A 3,152-nucleotide genomic window follows, 5' to 3' on the forward strand; every position below is an offset into this window, starting at 1 on the left:
TCAATCTTGGTGGAATTTTCCCACAAGAAAAGAGAAGAAAGAACTGCAATGTCATGCACCAGAAATGTTTTCTTATATTGTAGCATTGTAGCTCTCACAAACCAGGAGTTTGTGATTTAAAAGAGAAAGCAGACATTCTGTAAAAAGCAAAACAGCGTCTTCATTAAGATTATATGTGCCTTAGGGTGTGTCTCAAAAGTCCCTCTCATAGTAAGGATTCCTAGCATCAAACCTGGGGCTGCAGAGACCTTGAAGCTGGACATGGATAACGACTGGATCGGTTGGCAACCTTCAGTCTCAAAAGCTTATGTTATAAGCCTACTGCACCTGGTATTCCCAGGCGGTCTCCCATCCAAGTACTAACCAGACCTGACCCTGCTTAGCTTCCGAGATCAGACGAGATCGGGCATGTGCAGGGTAACAGTTGCTGCAATGACTGGATCCTGGCACTGGAATTGGGCCCTCCCTGTGGCACCCCTGTCCCCCATCACCTCTTCCTAGGAAGACAGGTCTGCCTCATATGGATTCTGAATTAATGTTTTCTTGTTGGGGTCAACTATTCTACATACATTTATTCACATGTTCAAAAGGAGAACATGTGTGTATTACAGATACAGTCTATGGATTCCCTCTTGCTTCTTGCCCCTTGCACTGCTGCCACTATGCCCACCTGCTGTTGCTTCACCAGCCTGGGGCAGGTAAGGAGAATATTTTATCTTACCTCCCCATAAGCTGCCTGCTCACCAATGGGTCTCCTTGAACCCACACTAGCTCTTTAGCTGGCACAAGTGTGAGGAGAGAAAGGGAATGTGTTGGGAGTCTAGGAAGAGGATAGCATCTGAGACAAGTTGTCTTCACCAGGCAGCTCCTGACATACCTCCCACTTCTGCCCTGTTTCACCCTCCCCCTCGCCCTGTCCCACTCCTGCCGCCAACTTGCTGTCTGGGTCTCTGCGGCCTCTCTGGCAGCCTCTCCATGATCGGACTCTCCATGCTGGGTCTCTGAGGCCACTCTGGGAATTAGTCTAGAAGCGTACAGCTCCTTTCACTTACAGAGCACCTTTGTGATGCCAGGAAGTGCATTCTGCTATCAGAACATTAGTTCTGGCGGCAGCTCATATACAGAGAATGTGGGCTATAATAACTTATGCTTAACTATAACTTAAGTCATGGATATGCAGTTTAGGATTAGTACAAACATAAGTGGGTTCAGTTCTATTTGGGTGGTAAAATACAAAATCATTGTGTCATTTATTAAAAATTCATGGCATGGGAGGATCTACACTTGGCTGCCACAATTTGCACAAATTTAACCAGTGACAATACTGTGTCTGTGTTGTAACCAGCATAAATAATTGGTGTCTCTCTATAAGTGTAACACACACACACACACACACACACACACACACACAGAGAGAGAGAGAGAGAGAGAGAGAGAGAGAGAGAGAGAGAGAGAGAGAGAGAGAGAGAGGCAAACTACCCAATCAAATCCTGCTCTTTTCCTTTCTGGAAGTTTTTTCAGAAATTTCCCACTGTAGAGGTTTACTCCATGAAGCAGAAAAATACAGGCCCTTTTAGGGTGAGGGAGCTGAACTCTAAAGTCAAACAGCTGTGCCTATTTTAGCATATTCTGAAACACAGTCATCTGGTTGTGGTACAGGCAATCCAATGTCCTTTGACAATTTAAGTCATTTTCGGTACAGCTATGCATTCCTTTTTTCTGGGTCATTCAGGGTACAGCTAATCAAGGGTTCAGTGTAGAGAAAAGCAGCCCGATCTGCAAACTGCTTTAGCTCTGTAAGCCACTTTGAAGTGAGTGAACCTTTTTGTTGGCAGAGTGGTAAGGTCGGAGCCTTCAATTTGACGACAATCAAATGGCCAGTGTTTTGGGGGAGGGTCAGACCTTTCAATTTAACAAGAGTCTCATCAATGTGTTGTGAACAGAAGCCTATGGGCTACTTGGCATGGCAACTTAATGGCACACTTTGAGCCCTGGTTGTGTGCCGAGCCACAAAAGCACAGCAAAGTCGGCATGTTTTCTTGTTTATTCTGCCAGCCAGCAAAATCAGGAGTAGTTCAATGGCTGACGAATCGCCTTCTACTGTACACATCAGATTTTTTTTTAATTTTAAGTCCCGTCCCATGTACTTGGTCTTTGCATCTGCACTCCTTATGTCTGTTTTAAAAGCAGACAGCAGATGAGCATGAAAGGAAATAATTATCGGCTATCTGCATAAAACCTGCAACAAATTACCTGTAAAACTCTAACTATCCAAACGGGATGACACTTACTTTTATAGGTTCATAGCTTTCTTTCTTTAAAGTTGGCTAAGAAAAGAGAAAAGTAATTGCAACTCTCCTTTGATTGATTAAACATGACATATATGCTAATATGAAAGCAACTTCTGTCCTTTGTTATCCAAGCTTCTGGCTTAAAGCAATTTTAAAGATAACAGATACAATTTTATCAATGCCACTATTCTTAACTCCGACGCCAAAGAGGTAATTTCTTTTCCTCAGCAAAGAAGGTTTATTCTGTCCTTTGTGCTTTAAGTTGTGGGCACCAAAGTCAGATGATGTTACAACCACAAATCCCCTATTTCTTTATGCCATTATATATCTGGAAACATATGTACAACATTGATAGAATTCTTCCTTCCCATTGGGACTTAAAACTGGTGATCTGATTTGACAACACGCAGGTGTCCGTACTTCTGTCCTTTAGTGTCCAATACTGATCTCCAATGTTTTGTCACCATATACCTGATCACAAGTAATCTATCCCCTACTATAACCATATGTTCTCTTGTCACATATCCAACACAATTAATGGATTACCAAGTATTTCACATCCGAGCACATCTTCAATACTACTTGATATATTCCCCAATATGTTTTCACCATCCCTCATTCCCACCATATATGGGCCAAAATATCCCTAATAATTTGGACTGGATTGCTTTTCTGCATGAGAAAACTTGCTGCAAGAAGTAAACTAGCACATTTCAGTAGCCCACTGCCTGATGTTCTGGATTGGTAAATAGGACTGAACAAATCCCAGTGTGCCATTAGGGTTGAACCTAACCCTTCATGCTGGCTGTGGAGCCCAAATGTAAATTAAGCTTTGACAGCCAATAAGGTGATTCACTAGTT

At 42.7% G+C, this 3,152-nt stretch overlaps 1 pseudogene; it reads right to left on the reverse strand.

Moving 5' to 3' along the window:
- Positions 1-315: 315 nt before the first annotated feature.
- Positions 316-435, reverse strand: LOC136637127 (5S ribosomal RNA; annotated as a pseudogene).
- Between the last annotated feature and the right edge of the window lie 2,717 nt (positions 436-3,152).

The sequence above is a fragment of the Tiliqua scincoides genome, chromosome 1 (genome assembly GCF_035046505.1).
Source record: "Tiliqua scincoides isolate rTilSci1 chromosome 1, rTilSci1.hap2, whole genome shotgun sequence".
Lineage (NCBI taxonomy): Eukaryota > Metazoa > Chordata > Lepidosauria > Squamata > Scincidae > Tiliqua > Tiliqua scincoides.